The sequence below is a fragment of the Amblyomma americanum genome, chromosome 4 (assembly GCF_052857255.1).
Source record: "Amblyomma americanum isolate KBUSLIRL-KWMA chromosome 4, ASM5285725v1, whole genome shotgun sequence".
NCBI classification, from domain to species: domain Eukaryota; kingdom Metazoa; phylum Arthropoda; class Arachnida; order Ixodida; family Ixodidae; genus Amblyomma; species Amblyomma americanum.
In genome coordinates, this window is record NC_135500.1 from 184,736,769 (window position 1) to 184,753,590 (window position 16,822).

The window sequence follows — 16,822 nt, forward strand, 5'->3', positions numbered from 1 at the left end:
GTTACGGGAAGAGATATTTTACCAATATTTTGAGTCCAGTATCTTTTCGCTTTCATTCGTGACCAGAGGTGGGCAATCTCATGAGGTTTCGACCTCATGAGGTCGACCTCAACCGCACGTCGTGAGGTGAGGCTCGATATTTTGTGAGTGAGGTCAGCAAATCAGACCTCAGCCTCACGCGTGAGTTTGAGGTTGAGTGAGGTCGTCATTCAGTGAAGTCGAAATTTTGAGGTCGAGACTTTTTCCAGTTGCCGCGTGTTACTCCCACGAGTGCCGCTTCCGAAGCGGAGTTGCAGCGCATCACCGCAGTGTTCATGCAATGACGCTTGGTGTCCGGTTTCCCCTGTTTGGACAACCGGATGCCGCAGTTCCCTCTTAGCTCCGGTGCTGCGCCGTGATGTCCGTTCAGTCCGAGCCTACAGGAAGACGCACCCCTGTGGTCTTCCCGGAAGGAGTGTTCCTGTCACAGCACGCCACTGTCCCTCCCCCTTGCCGCGCTGGCGTAGCACCCGGCTGCCTGCCGGTCGGCTCAAACTCCCGGGAGCGCGCAAAGCACCTAACTCACGTTGACCCGCAGTAGCTTGGTTTGATGCCGCAAAAAAAAAAATTATAATAATTTCAGTCCAACAAGCACGCAATAAATAAGCCGCAGCGCGGATGGCTCCAAGCAAGACTGCTTCGTGTTCATGCTCATTGCCGGCGCTGACGTCATGACTCTTGCCTTGCAGTCGAGTAAAGGGATCCTGCTGTACATTACAAGCTGACTTAACAGAAACTGGAGTAGTCGGCACAGGCGAGAGAATGTGATTCAGGTGGTTCCTAATAAGGACGCCTGCTGATTTGATTAAAAAAGAACGAAGCCAGAAAACCTGTATACCACCGTTGACGCTTTTGATCGGTGACTTCCCCTTTCGAATCTCACACTAATTCTGTATATTTCCATTCCCTAATGCAAGCAGTTGCAAATGTAATTTCACTTTTTTATCCTTCCGATTACAGAGGTGGGAATTTGACCTAAAAAATCTGGACCTCACCTCAACCTTAAAACGAATTTGCCTACCTCATTCAACCTCAACCTCATCAGTTGAGGTTGAGGTCTCCTTAGACGCTCTCACCTCACTTTTGCTGAGGTCACAGCTGACCTCACTCAACCACACCTCAACCTCAAACTGTGAGGTTGAGGTCGGCTGCTCGACCTCAGAAAACAAACGGAAAACAAAACAAAAAAGCGATTAAGAAGTTTTTCAGTAAAAAACAATTCTGAGAATCCTGTGAGACAGGAAAGCCAAGATGATGATGGTATTATTTAATAAGGTGTGTACAGACACTATTGATGTGCACGCAATAGGAGAAGGTTATTATCTGCGATGAACCCTCATAGAGTATATGGTCTGCGGGCAGGGGTCTCCCATATGCGGTTACCATCAGTACGTCGGTGAGTACTTTATATGTGTCAATATTTGGCAACCAGCTTCGTGTATACTTGTTCGTATTGGAAGCCTCCCGCTCATTCACGAACGAACCGGCAATTGCCAAACACAGCCCTTCTACACCATCTACCAGAAACTGGGAGGAGAGGTAGGTGTTCAAGATATTCTTTTCAGGTTTGAGAATAGTTACCTAATAAAAAGAAACTGCTCATCGATGTTCTTGACAATGTGACGGTTAAGCAGACGCATATCAGTATATTTCGATTTTATAGCTCTACCCGGCATTGCGAGAATGCTCTTTTCTGTCCTCTGTATGTTGCCTTCGAAAACACTTAACAAGCTGCGACTGTAGTACACCAACAGTAGCACGTTGTATTTGTCTCTCTAGAAGCGAGCGGCTTCTTTTATTAATCCGAAAGCATTAGATGGCCCACTTTCAAGGTCATATCCGCAAAAAGGTGCCCCAAGAAACGGCGCCATGCGACGACACGAGCCGACGAGTCACGTGACGAAGATGTTGACGTCACATAATTATTTAATGCTAATTAATACAATTAGGTGAGGGCGTCTAAGGAGACCTCAACCTCAACTGATGAGGTTGAGGTTGAATGAGGTCGGCAAATTATTTTTAAGGTTGAGGTGAGGTCCAGATTTTTTAGATAAAATGCCCACCTCTGTAATCGGAAGGAGAAAAAAGAGAAATTATATATGCAACTGCTTGCATTAGGAAATGGTAATATACAGAATTAGTGTGAGATTCGAAAGGGGAAGTCACCGATCAACAGCTTCGACGGTGTTATACACGTTTTTCTGGCTTCGTACTTTTTTGATCAAATAAGCAGGTGTCCTTGTTAGGAACCACCTGAATCACATACTCTCGCCTGTGGCGACTACTCCAGTTTCTGCTTGTAACGTACAGCAGGATCCCCTTTATTCGACTGCAAGGCAAAAGCCATGACGTCAGCGCCGGCAACGAGCATGAACACGAAGCAGTCTTGCTTGGGGTAATCCACGATGCGACGAATTTATTGCGTGCTTGTTGGACTGAACTTATCGGTTTGCGGCATCAAACAAAGGTACCGCGGGTCAACGTGAGTTTGGTGCTTTGAGCGCTCCGAGCCGACCGGCAGGCAGCTGGGTGCTACGCCAGCGGGGCAAGGGGGAGGGAGAGTGGCGTGCTGTGACAGTAACACTCCTTCTGAGAAGACCAGATGGGTGAGTCTTCCTATAGGCTCGGACTTAACGGACATTACACCGCAGCACCGGAAGTCAAGAGGGAACTGTGGCATACGGTTGCCCAAACAGGGGAAATCGAACACCAAGCGTCACTGCATGAACACTGCGGTGATGCGCTGCAACTCCGCTTCGGAAGCGGCACTCGTCGGAGTAAGACGTGGCAACTGCCGTCGCCGACCTCACGTCAACCTCACCTCACGACGTGAGGTTGAGGTCATTTTGAGGTTGAAGTCAACCTCATGAGGTTTCGACCCGCCTCTGCTTCCGAATAATCTCTCTTTTGGTATCCGGTTCCTTGTTCCTTCTCGGAAATTCGCTTATTATGCCGAAACACCGCAACGCGATGCGAACGCACCAGCATAGCATTGTTGCAGAGCCGAAAAAATGCAAAACTATAATGAATGTAAGGTGATGTGGTAGCTTATTCCTTTTCCTTTTTTTTAATGAAGGTGTGTGAATGGAACTGATTACATGCTCGCGCTGTGCTGCTGAGTCGCTGTTTCAAACCTTCTATTATGACGTTTAATGGGGCACTCTGTTGTTCGCTTCTGTTTTTAGTGTGCAATTTTTGTTTGTATGTTTCTAATCATTCTCTTTTTTTTCCTTTTTTCGTATGGGATCAGTTAGGTTGGCGGCCTGCCTTCCAGACGACCAAGCACTACACGTTATCTTTCTTTTAACTATTTTGCAGAGACCCATCGTTTACCTTATACGGCTTTGCAGAATGCTCGCGCGGTGCTCGTGGGTAAAAAACGTCGAGGATGCTGGCATACCATTGGTTAGTTCAATATTAAAGGAAAACATGTGATTGACCTAAAGCAGCTTGTCTCAGACTGGTTGACGAAATGGTACACAGAATTCTGTTGAGTTGTATGAGTACTTAGGTGGCTTTTTTTTTTTCACGGGGGGTGGGAGGCGTCGTGGGGAGGGCGTCGTGGGGAGGGCGGCCGTAGCGTCTACGCTAGCGTCAAGCTCTGTGACACGTGTTTGGAATTGTTGCATGAGGGTGTTATGTTGTTGAATTTGTTGCTGTATTTGTTGTTGGAACTGGTGCATTTGCTGTTGGATTTGTCGGGAGAACTCAGCAAATTTCGCTTAGAGCTTAGCATCAATTTCAGCCTCTAACTTGTCTGCTAGGCGAGCCTCAAATTCCTCGAGGCCGGCAAAATTAACGTATCGTTCTGAGCAGGAGGTAGATTTCCGCTTAGAGGGAAGACTGGAGGTAGAATCTTTGGGTTGCGGGGGAGTAGATGTGGGCGCCTGAGGCGAGGTGGTGTGAGCAGGTTGGAGTGGTAGAGTAGGATTTGTTTGAGATGACGGATCGGGTGCAAAGGGTGGACGCTTTAAAGAAACGTTTTCTTGCTGGAGTCTATGGTTGCTAGCTTTAAGGGCTGTTATCTCGTCGCGCAGGGCTTGAAGCTCTGAATCGCGAGACTGAGATTGCTGAGAGTGAGAAGCCGCGACTGCCTAGCTCACCTGATTTTTCGTGGAGGACTCTCGGCGAGGAGACAACCTGGGGTCCAGGGGTGGGAAGGACCGGGAGCGATTCCGGCTGGAGCGCCGGTAAAACTAGGAGGAGTGGTCGGAATCCATTTCGGCCGAGGTGTTAGCCCCTTGACGACGGGTCCGGGATAGGGAACGATGGGAGGTGGAGGCAATGTCTGAGTTCGCAGCGTGTAGCTGGCGTTACAGTACGACAAGAGGAACTTTGTAGCGGCGTTTACACTTGGAGGAACCAGTCTGCTGAGGACCAGAACAAACTACACAAGTGGGGGTGCATTCATAGGCCTGGTCAGAGTCGCGAGCTCCGCAGTGAGGACGCTTGGAGAGCTTGGTAGACGGGCAAACGTCCTCTCGGTGTCCCGTTTTGCGACATTTAAGGCAGGCTTCCACCTTGTTCTTGAAGATGTAGCAGCGCACAGCACTGCCGGCGTAGGAGACTTGGCGGGGGACCTTGGTCCCTGCGAAAGTGATGACAATAGATTGGGTCCTGCCTAAACGGCGGGCGTAGAGAATGCAGTGTTCTGGATTCTGGGGAATCAAGTACTTCATGATTTCCTCCTGGATCTCATCCACGTATTGGTGGTGAATGATACCTCGGGCGTATGAGCCTTCAGGGCCAAATAGGTGGAAACTGGGTAACTTGTCGGACTCAGGAAGATTGCCTGGAGCTTCCTATAAGTGATGGCGCGATCCCGGTACGGTGTGCTAAAGGTGAGGGTGTTGTGAACGAAATTCACCCGAAGGCGGTCCTCTGCGGTGTCGGAGTAGGTCAAATCAAGGCTTGAGGTGATTGCTCTGCGACGAGCGTTGTCGCCCCAGGCACGCAGATTGAGGCCCCCGCGAGGGCGAATGATGACTTTAAAGCCTTCAAGAGCGAGACGTGGCAGTGACGGAGCGCGGCGAGGCAGCTTACGTGACGAGGAGGGAGATGGCCATTGGGACGCGGTATGCTGTGCGGACACGGAAGGCGACGTCGTCAGCGGTGGCTTGGGAGTGCGTTTCGAAGTTGATGATGCGGCGGAGCCGCGTTCGTAGCAGTGGGCTACGTAAGTCCAGTCCGTGGGTATATACTCCTCAGGGGCTAGATCCTCCTCCTCCACGGTGACGACGTCCATGCTTGGCGAAGCACTGGGCCCGGCTGCGAAGCGGAGCCTATCGCCAGCGGCGGTAGGCTTAGCGAGGCTGGCGCTGAGCTCGGTGGAAACAAGTGTCCTTGTAGGTCACAAAAACGGAGTTCCGGTCCCGAAAATGGGCTGGGCAGGTGCCGGGCACCTTCATGAACTTCGGGAGACACAATAAAATTCAGCGGAATGTGAAAAGTCGGTCAATATAGCAAAAATAGCTGGAGCCCATACGCACCCGCGTCTGCACACCAGAATCCGAAACTATAGACCTCTACAGAGGACTGAAAAGACCATTCTCGCTATACCGGAGAGAGCTAGAAAATCAAGATATACTGATATGCGTCTGCATAACCGTCGCATTGGAGAGTACATCGACGACCAGTTAATATTCAGTTACTATTTTCAAGCCTGATTAGAGTATCGTGAATACTTCCCCCTCCTCCCAATTTCCGGTAGATGGTGTATAAGGGCTGTGTTTGTCAATTTACGGCTCTTGCGTGAATGAGCGAGAGGCTTCCAATACGAACAAGTATACACGAAGGAGGTTGCCAAGTATTGACACATTTAAAGTATACTCACCGACGTACTGGTGGTAACCGCGTATGGGACACCCCTGCCCGCAGGCCACATACTCTCTGAGGGTTCATCCCAGATGATAAGCTTCTCCTATTGCATGCACATCAATAGTGTCTGTAGACACCTTATTAAATAATACCATCATCATTTTGGCTTTCCTGTCTCACAGGATTTTCAGAATTGTTTTTAACTGAAAAACTCCTTGATCGCTTTTTGTTTTGTTTTTCATTTGTTTTTTGAGGTCGACAGAATTTGAGGTTGAGGTGAGGTTGAGTGAGGTCAGCAGTGACCTCAGGAAAAGAGAGGTGAGGGCGTCTAAGGAGACCTCAACCTGAATTGATGAGGTTGAGGTTGAGCGAGGTCGGCAAATTCTTTTGGAAGTTGAGGTGAGGTCCAGATTTTTGAGGTCGAATACCCACCTCTGTTCGGGACATTCATTTTTAGGCGCGCTGATGATTTGTAAGTGGCCGCACACCATCACATGAGAATAGAGGAAAGCCAAGCAAAGCAAAGACTGTGCAATGGATGTCCGCTTAGCTTGAGGGCATACCACTTTTGTATGGACACCTGTCACATATCCGAGCGTTACGAAGTTGCAACACATGAGGTCGCATGCCTGTTGTGAAGACGGCCAAATAAAACGCGAGTTCGTTCCTAAGCGTTCTTTCAAAACGCTATATCTTCCATTTGATTCAGTTACATTCTCCGAACGACAAGACACACAAGAAAAAGTGGCTTTTACGCTTGCTCACCTCCACATCTGCACTTTCATATGTGTGGTTATTCCTAAATGTTCTTTGGATGACAAGGCGAAAGGATGCTCCGCCAGTTCAAGGCGAAGTATTCTTATATAATTTTTTTCTTCTGCACATGCTGCTGGTTTCTCTGCATATTGTACAGAGGGTAATTTCCGTACTGACCATCGTGTCGCTTTTCCGAAAAAATGGGAAAATAATGAATGCTTTCCTCGCATATATATACTAAGTTTACACGTCACGTGCGCGTCTTCCTCGTCCAGTAAAACGATTTCGCGACCTTGCAGGCCATAGCCACGCAGGCTCCTTCTGCTGGCGTTGGGTATACACTTCACTTGAACCACGCAAGATCTTCCTTTTTTTTTCGCGCGTTTTCAACTCCATCGCGCAGACGCGAGAACGGCGCGCAAGGCGGAATAAGCTAATGGTATCTCTGCGGAGCTGTGCACCCCGTGGCCGCGTGTGAGCCAGGAAATGAGCCTTTTTTTTTCTTCTCCCTCTCGTAGAAGTCCGCGACCGCGTGAGCAGCTAAGCGCACTTGCACGGCGGAAGAGCAAGGACGCGCTGGACCCAGAAGGCGCACAGAGCGGCTACCGAGGAAGCGAAGAGAGACCCATTCCAGAGTCGGCGTCTCGCTGGCCTCCTCGCGGTTGACTGACTCGCCATGTCGCCGGCTAACGATGTCGTCTTCCGAGACAGGATCGGTGCTCCAGCTTATCTTCTCTCAGGTCGGTTGACGTCCCGCGAAAGAAACGAGCAAAAAAAGAACGCACTCTGGAACTCGGGAGCTTCCTTCGGATGAGTGCGGGCTATAGCTTGCTCTGGCGCTCGCGAGAGGTCGCTGACGCCGATAATGACACGAAGCTAATGAGCCGTATTGTTCACACTTGCACAAGTACGCGCACAGGGCGAAGAAAAGTTCGCCTTTGGCTTCTATACGCGCCGCCAGACGGTGGGCCGGCCTCGTTTTTCGGACGCGGAGAGTATAAGCTAGTTCGACCAACGCAGCGAAGCCGAGCCAGCTCCTCCGCAAGCAGTGGGAGCCACGCGCTTCTGCAACACTCGAACGGCGCCGCGCGGACGCTCAGGCGCAGCCGGCGGTGGTGTACAAACGCGAAGCTGGGTGCGAATGAAGCAGCAGCACCCGCAACAAGAAAAACAACGACAACAAAACAACGATTACTACGGGAACACAAAGCAGCACCTTTGCCACGCGCCATCACCAGGGCGGTTCAGCACAAGGCTCACACCATGCATGCGCTTGCTCCATTGTGTGAGCGCTTCGTAGTTAGTCTGGGCTCACTCTGTTCCTGCTTTCTTTTTTTTTTTTGCGAGGACTATTTGCTTCATGTTCTAGTCAGCCGTAGGAAATGGGAACTAAGCAGCAAGACGCTGACCACGCAGTATGATGGGGGTAACGCGCGGTGGTGCATTTGCCAAGTGGAGCAGCGAAGGGAGGACGCAACATGTTGCTGACTATAAGATGTCGGCTCAAGTGGCATCTTGTGTGAATGGGATACGTATGCACGCATTCGCGTTCAGTACAGTCGAAACCGGATATATCAAACTTTAAGGAGATCGCGAAATAGTTCCAAATATTAATATTTCATTATATCTAGTAATGACACTTGAAAAACCTATCAGTGACTTAGAAGCAAGAATACATTGCATCCACGTTAATGACGCGCCACTTGCAGGGACACAGCGCGCTGCTCGATATATCGAACAACCGAAGAAATTCGAGTTCGATATGCTGCGCGATTTTCTTATACTTTTTACGCGCGGCATTTTAAGGGGGACATTCTCTGTGTTCTATATGGCCAGTAATTCGAAATATCTTTCCGGCCGCCGACATGCTGGCAGTTTCTAGGCGTTGCTATGCCTAACTGATTCGCATCTAAGCTGCAGTCGACGGTTCTTTGGAGCTATCCGCATCCTATTATAACATATATAACAATTTTTCATGCACACTATAAATAGAATAATCACTCGGTAAAATTCACGTAGTTGGTTTCCGCAACGCCTTCGGCAGCGAAGCACTTGAGGTAAGTGCCGCCGCAAAGCTTTAGTTATAGTTAGACTGGCCGATTGGCTTCATCAGATGACGATGTGGCGAGGAAAATGGGTACAAGAGATCGAAGAAAACCATAAAACACGCCCCGCGTTCACCTCGCAACATGGTTTCACAGCACTAACAGTGCCAGCAGGTGCCCAAGGCCGCGCTGCCGATCCGTCTCCGCGCGAAAAGTTATCAATGACAGCTGTTAGGAGAAACGCTACTTGCAGGGGCGCAGCGCGCTGCTAGATATATCCAACAACCGAAGAAATTGGAGTCCGATATGCTGCGCGACTTCCCTATACTTTTACACAGTATATTAAAGGGGACATTCTGTGTGTTCGATATAGCCAGCAATTCGAAATATCCTGCTTCAGTATATGAGGGCTCGACTGTATTAGCTTCACGCAGAAAAGAAAGCGTGCGTCTTTATAACTGATGTACCGCGGGACGTTTGAATCCTTGAAGGTATACTTGCGCACCTATAGTAACTAAAACGTCCACTAATGAACTATTGAGAATTTTCCGCACGTGACCTGGAAGCACATTAGATAAAGTTTTTGAGCTAAGCAAAAAATTAGCCCCGATTTACTTCGTTAAATTAGATGTGACGTATTCGTGCTAGCACAACATCTATTATTTATTTATTAGCACATACTGCCGCCCTATAGGGCTATTGCAGGGGTGGGTGCAAATAAAACAATGTAGAGAAACAAGGAGCACAACAAAGGGGAACAGCAGAGACAATATGAGAAGAAAAAAAAACAAATGCAAGAAAAGGCAAAACTATTCAATAGCCTCTAAAAACAGTTTTAAGGGAAGAGAGCGCGTACAACCAGGTAAAGAATTCCAGCATTCGATTACACGCGGAAAGAAAGCGTATTGTACATAAAAGTGTCCGTGCAGGCAAAATAAGGAGTGATGTTTAGGCTGTGGTGGCTTCTAGCTTTAGATGATATAGCTGTGATTAGATAATCATTTTCAGAGGTCCGGCAAAGAGAGTTGATAGTACAATGCAGAAATTTTAAAGACTCGGCCCTTCGTTGAGCTGAGAGCAGTTGCAGGTCCAGTGATGAAAGGGCTGTGGAAGGCGAGAAATCCCTAGCAAACCTATGGCATATGAAACGAATGGCTTTTTTTCTGGACTGCCTCGATTTGGTTAATTTCGCGTTGTTTATGCGGGTTCCAGACAGGAGAGGCGTATTCAAGTAGCGGATGAACCCTTCGCGTAAGTTACTAGTGACGGTCTTACCGACAATGTAAGAGGCAGCTGGCGCGACGCGGTTTTTCTCTTTCCACTTGGCTGCAGCTGCCGCGAAGCCGGATTGCCTCCTTTCCACTAGACTGCCGCAGGCGCACTATACTCCCTGTTTCACTTAGTTGCAGCTGACGTGCACGGGTTTCGTCCTTTCCACGTGTGCGCACCTGCCACGAAACCGGTTCTCCTTCTTCGCCATGGCACCACAAGGCTCCACCAGAACACATAACGGACTTTCGCTAGTGACCCACCTAGTGATGGAGCACGAAAAGAAAAAGGGGATTTCCCACTCCTCTTTGCCAACCGCAGCAATCCGTCGCTTGCCATCCGCTTTTCGTCCTCCCTCTCCAATTTGCGTTTGTCTTACCTCTGAAAGTGGAGAGGGAGATCTCCCTTTCTCCACTTTGCCACCTGCCAACCGAGACAAGTTGCAGGAGGCAAGTGGAAGGTGGCGCTGCGGGCGCCAACGCCCACAACGACGCCTACATCGACGACGGCGCGAAACTGAGGAACGAGCTAGCGCTCTAAACCACAACGAGCTAAAAGCACAACGTATACATAATCGATACGGATCACTCAGTCTTTATTAGGGAATGCAGCTTGTTTCATTCGACCCTGCACGCGTTCCCTGTGGAAGCCGTGCACACCGCAGAAATTTCTCAAACTGGCATGCTTCGATCGACCACCAGTTGATAGCGCATGTTCTGTCGGTCGCTTTCTTGGGACCATGCTATATTTGTGTTATCGTGCGCCCGACAGAGCTTCGCGTTCACTTTAGCATCGCAGCTTTTTTAGGTCACTAAAACTAAAATAAGCCCGTGGCATCGTGGGAAGTGACAGGTCGGAATGGACGGCACAAAGACCTTTCACGGGTCTTTTGTGCTCGGTGTTTATTGCGTGCGTCGGCGGTTGTCAAGCGGTGTTTCGTCGTAGGCGGGCAGTGTGTATAAGTAGTGCGAGCAAGCGATGCATTGAAGGAGCGCGAGATTTCACGCTCCAAGCGAGTTTCCTTTGTCTACGCGTGTGCGGAACACGACCGGCAAACAGGTGCTGCATCGACGAAGGCGGCCAGCGACGTTCGCTTCAAAAGCGAAGAACACGGGTCAACGTTCTGACGGTTGTTTCTTGGACAACTTGTGACCTGTGTCACGACGGCCCACAGACGAGCAATTCGGTTCCTTATTATTGTTTTTACTTTCTACTCCGCCGAAGCTTGGGAAAGCCATTGTTTGAGGGAAGAAAAAGCTCAGAGGAAAAACGGGCAGACTTTATAGCGCCAAGTTTAGGAGCAGCATTGTTGTTGCCTCGTGTTGATTATGTGGGCAGTCGGAAATTATGTTGATTTTTTGGAGAATCTAGCTTATGGGCGGAGAAAGGATAAAGCAGATGCTGCAATATGGACAGCAAACAATGTCCATTATTGGAAATCTTTATCGAGAAGTGTAAAGGTTGAGATTATTAAAGTAACGGCGTGGACAGTGCATTACACATGATAACGGGGACTATACGATGAACGTGACAGGCCCATGCAAGCAAAGATGGAAGGCCTCTGGAGTTAAAGGGAGGTCTTGTCAGTCGCTCAAAACAGCGATAAAGAAACGCACGGAAGAAAAGTGTGAGTACGGATATGTGAGAACGGATAAACAAACAAAAGAAAAGGAATCACGAAAGGAAACACGGTCACACGCGGTGAAGTCATGCGATCAGTCCAACACGTCTTCCAAAGCGGTTCCTAGAGCCGAAGGACTCGGCGCTTTATACACACATTTACGGCGATGAAGGCGGGCGAAAGACGTTACCCGGTGCTTTCCTTTTCTAGCCATAATGTGGGCGCACAGGTACATTGCTGCTGTGTGAAAGGCGGGAGGGATGAATCTTGCTAATGTAGTCATGTTGAATTTCGCATTCGCAAGCCAGGAGGAACCATTGCAGCTAAGATCCGTCTGCTAGTGGGACACAGCAGTATATACATGCAGTTGAACCTCGTTATAACGAAGTTGAAGGGGCCCGGCGATTACTTCGTTATAGCCCATGTTCACTGAGCTTCCAAGGGGAATCGTCATTCCTTTGTTATATCGATTATTTCGTTATAAACCGTTTCGTTATAAAGAGGTTCAGCTGTATATGCCTTGAACTCTCCGGTACGAGAGTTCCAGGCCCATTGCAAGGTACCATAAGAGGTGTGTTCTATTTTCTGTGTAACGGAGTAGACAGACGGTGCGTCATGTCGGTATGAACTTAAAGCAAGCTGACCGACATGTTCATTTACATATATGTGACGGAATTTATGGAATAGAGATGTTCAGCCTGAGCTGACGCTAGCAGCTGGTGCCATGTAAACTGCTTTGAAATGGCAGCTCCGTCAAAAATCGGCCAAAAATCGGACATGCTTATTGTCCAACCAGGTGGTTACGAGGAAAGATAATTTTGTCTAACCATGCAGTCTACGCAGAGCACCACTGTTCTCGAGGCGATGGTTCTATCTTCGGGCGGCAGGTAGTGCTTTGATCCACATATCGAATGACAGCTTAACATCCCGACTGCGCCGATTAAACTGATACTCATTCTATAACGTGGTTAGGGTAGTCTTCGAGACTACTCCAACAGGCGTTGTCTCGTTATAAATTCCATAACATAATCGGAAACACGGCAGCATTCTTGCCTGCTAGCACCTACTTCGCGTATGCAATAGCGTCGCGCGCCCGATTATGGTGATGACATCTACTGTGCGGTCGGGAGACGCCATTTCGCTCCCCATGTACTTTTGTTAGATGGTGGGTAGCCAATAAAAAAAATATAAATTGCCCTGCCCTCGCCGCCTATGGCACAACGGGTTTAAACTCATTTAAAGTGAATAATCAGCAACGAGGTAATAAAACAAATTTGCATAGCTGAAAAATAAAAAAGCAAAGAAAACATGATCTATTTAGTGCTAGCTGTCTATAGGAAGAGCCAGGCCTGGAACCGTTTACAGAATTCTTAAACTGACGCTTGTAGTTTAGTTAAATATACTGCATAAACCTGAGGTATAAACGCGAAGTCCCTAATTTTTTTACTTGAAATAAGTCTTCCACGCCTATAGCAGCAGCGTTGTACGGCACACCTTGATGCAAGAGCGCGGCGGACGCGTGTCGAGGCGCCCTACCTGCAGTCATCTCGCAGCGGCGCCGTGCTGCACCTTTCTGCGAGGGAAATTAACGTCCTAGGCGACCAGTATAGCTCTGGACGCGTACGGTGCATTCAGGTAGGTTTGCCGCGGGTCTCACGTTGTTTCCAACCATATGGTCAGCGCTATGGAGCTAAGGAGTAGTCATGCACAGCCGCCCTACCCCCCACCGTTCCTCCATTCGGGTCAAAGTCTTTTTCGGGGGCAGTGGATACTCATTAGCTTCCGCGCAAAAAACAGCCCCAACGAGCGTGCGAGGCACCGTTCGGAGCACGAACGACGCATCCACCGGACCGCCTGGGCGGGTTGCACGAAGGCGGGGCTGCAGCCGAGCCGAACAAAGCAAGAACGGTGGCAGCAACGGCAAACCGCTGCTTACAAAAAGCTCGACGACGCGACTTCGAGGCAGGTTCCGCTTGGCTGCGCAACTCTGCCGCGTGCAACGATAATTTGCGCGCCGTGGCCAATCCACTAAATGTGGAAGCATGGGACTGGGCCGGCCGCGTACTGACGCCTCTTGTTTCCGCATTTCGTTATTGGCTTTGTTTCTTCATATCCCCGCCGGCATGCAAAACAGATTGCACGGAAGAGACGTCCAGGTGGCCTGCCTGAAAAAGCCACTTGCTGCGACAGCGCTGCCGTCCGGCCCAAAACGAGACGGCGGCATTGCTGTGCCTTGTTTTGCTTCGCTGTTCTATTCTTGTATCCGCAGTTTTGTTTTCTGTCTTTTCGTTGGCTCCGGTTTTGGTTCTTGTTGTCCTGCAGCGACACCTGTCCTTGCTGCTCCTGCTTCCACGTCTTGGGAACAACACTGCGCTGCCGCTCGGTAATGTCTAAGCGGTGGGCCACCGACTTCTTTCTCACGTTTGCTTCTTTTCAAGCCCACTGCGCTGAGCACGAACGTAGGACCCAGCACTGCATCATTGTCTCGAGGAGAGAGGAGGGAGAAACAAACAAAAAACAACCAAAATCTTTTGGAAGGAGTTTAAGTGCGATTTTTTCCCACGCTAGTTGTGAGAAAACTCTCGCGAAGGGTGCCTGCCCTCTATCTGATTCGATCGTGGTTAGGACACGTATTGAGAGTTCGGTCATGAAACGTTTCTGTCGATCCCGGAAATGCCGAACAAAGCTGAAATTGACATTTGCGTTAAAGTTAGTTGCGTCCGCCTTGCACTGCAGCGTTAAAGATGCACTAAAGAGGAATCTGAACTAGTCTTTCTAACGGGGGAACTTTATCTACACGCTCCAGGGATTCTTAGAAACTTCGAAATATTGTCCTGTGCGGCCGATTGGCCTAATTAAATCGCGTTAAACGTCGCGGCTCCTGCATTTTTTTTTGAACTCAACGTGGTAGGTAGGCGGAGTCAACCATCGGGTAGAGTGCCTTTCAGTCAGTCCAATGGCGGCTTCGCTTCCGCTTTTATTTTGTTTTTTAGGTTTCTGTGAATAAACAGTTTCAGTCATAGCCAATATAGCCGCAAATTAGACCCACAGAAATAAAAACACACGTTGACTCTTTGATTTACGTATCACTCCGCCGATGGCACAGCGGCAAGTCGCCACGGGACTGGCTGACGCGTTGGTTGACTTCTCCTACCTACACCGAGTTGAGTTAAAAAAAAAAGGGCGGGAGCCGGGACGTTTAATCCGATTTAATTAGAGTAATCGGCCGCACAGGGCAATAATTCGATGTTTCTAAAAATGCCCGGAACGTGTAGATAGAGTTCCCCCGGTAAAAATACGAGTTCAGATTCCTCTTTAGTGCAGCTTTAAGGAAGTGCGAAATTTCCGAGTAGATTTCTATACTCTGCGATGGCATAGAACCCTCACCGGGAGAAAAAGCCGGCGCCGTCCGGCGTTGTCCAGAAAAATCCAGATTGGCTGGCGAGCAGTGGCGTCATCAGTGACGCCACCAGAGCGAGGAAATCCCATTGGTTGGATGGAGGTGACGTCATTACGCCGACAGTGACGTCGCCACGCCAGGTTCGTCTGTGCGAAGCTTCCACCTGCCAATTGTGACAGGTGGTGTATGGGAAGAGCTTGGGAAGAGCGACTGAGTCTCACAAGCTCCACCAGTCACTTCCGGCAAAGGCATCAACAGCTTTGAATGCTTTCGCATTGCCGACACATATTGAGACTAGGCGTCCAGGTGCTTCATTTTTTACATTTCGCGTACTAGGACTTGTATAACTTTTACACAGCCGCCTTATTTGGACTATTAACCGAGAGCGAGACTTGGGAGGGAGGAGTCGTTGGGGAGGAGATATTAATTTAGCGTCGTGGAGTTCGTGCTATCAGTGATGAAAGAGACGAAAAAGGCGCGGTGAACTCTAACCTTTGGCATCACAGTCGGTACCCGCACATTAACCCTGTCAACGCGCGGGTGACAGGTGTAGAGCACGATAAATGAGCCATTTCTCAAGCACTGGGTTGCTGTAGAAAGTCTTTGGAGAGGAACACGATCAAAAGTTCAGGTGACGGAGAGCGAGATGATGCTGATTAGCGAGATGACGCAGTATGTGCTGGAAAGTTCACCTATTGTGTAGATAATCAACCACGCGTCAATGTTCTGTTCATTGCAACTCGAGAACTACTATTGATTAACATCCACGGACTGCATCTTAGCACATTTGATTCAGAAGCTTTGCGGTAGCGGTTGGGTGCAGATATGCACATCTCTACTAAATCAGTAATGGGCAGCAGCAGGAGAGAAAGTAGTGTGACGCAGGTACAGGAGTGCGAGTTATAGTTGCCTGTAACACCGCGGCAGCGCAGGCGAGGACAAGTGAGGCTACAATGCATACAGCGCTTGCGTTGTAACCTAGTTTGTTGCTACCGTTGCCCTTTGGTGCATGACACAGCCAAGAATGTGACCAGAAATGGTGTAGCCTAGTGGCAGTGCGTATCACGACCAAAAGTGGGTTTGTGATCTATAGGTGGGAGTTCAGCGCAAAAAATATCGCCGTTATTCTGAAGCTGTAACTTTTCGCAGTGTTCTTAGCGGCAAAGGGAGTAGCTAGGGAGTAGCCCAATTCAGTCATGTTGTATTGTTGTATAATCATGTTCAGCATTTATTGGACAAAAATTTTCAATATTGAAATATTGCAAGGTATTGTTAGGAAAATATTGAAAATAATGGTCCAGTCTTCCGATGTCTAGCAAAATCTTTCTTTTAGAGTGTTTCCATCACTCTCATTAAGCAGTTTACACTTCCATAGAAAACCAATGGGGAACGCTTTAACGACAGCAAAAACGTCAATAGCAGAAAAATTCAAGCCTGCCGGCGGGAGACCTGCGGATATAATGGTGTAGTTAAATATTACAATATATGAAAAAGATGCGTTCATAAACTGGTTCCCGTTCAAAAATCCTTTTGTCCAGAATTTTTGGGTTTGAATGCAGTACAGAACATCACACTTATGGTGCTATTCACCTAGGCACGTTTCCTCTCTCCTCGTCTTTCGCACATACTGACCGATGTTCTTTTGCCACCACTTGGAAGACCTCTAGACTAAATTCTTTTGCTTTTGTTTCCCTTCTTCAAATACAGACGACTTCTTTGAAAATTCTGCAATAATTAAGTGGCGAAGATAAGGGTGGGGTTGACGCATCAAATCGTTTTGCAGGGTCTGCTACTATACAGAAGTCTTCAGCAGAACGCTAAGAATCCCTGACGACTCTTCAAATGAAGCAGAGTTAGCCAGTCAATGTGCCCCGG